Consider the following 335-nt stretch of genomic DNA (forward strand, 5'->3'; position numbering starts at 1 on the left):
AAACCCTTTCTGAAATGTATATTTTGATGTACTGACAGCTTGCACTGCATCTGCTTGTATTGTACCCAGGCGGATCTGCCTATCAATATTAGATGGAAAACAGTGATTTGCTATAATTTTCATATTGCAATGAAAACTGCAATTGCCATGTTGATGTACCAACGATTTCTAAAGGAGACGGACAAGTAGGAAGTGGGTTTAAAACCTTTTGGGCTGCTGCACAGTTTTGGAAAAAACACCAGCAGAACTGTTTTAATTTTCTGAGAAGGGGAAATTGATATAAATTCTGGGCTTCATCTGGAATCCCAGATGAAAGATTCCTCCCGCCCCCCCCC

The sequence above is a fragment of the Pyrgilauda ruficollis genome, unplaced genomic scaffold (assembly GCF_017590135.1).
Source record: "Pyrgilauda ruficollis isolate IOZ18807 unplaced genomic scaffold, ASM1759013v1 scaffold2, whole genome shotgun sequence".
Lineage (NCBI taxonomy): Eukaryota > Metazoa > Chordata > Aves > Passeriformes > Passeridae > Pyrgilauda > Pyrgilauda ruficollis.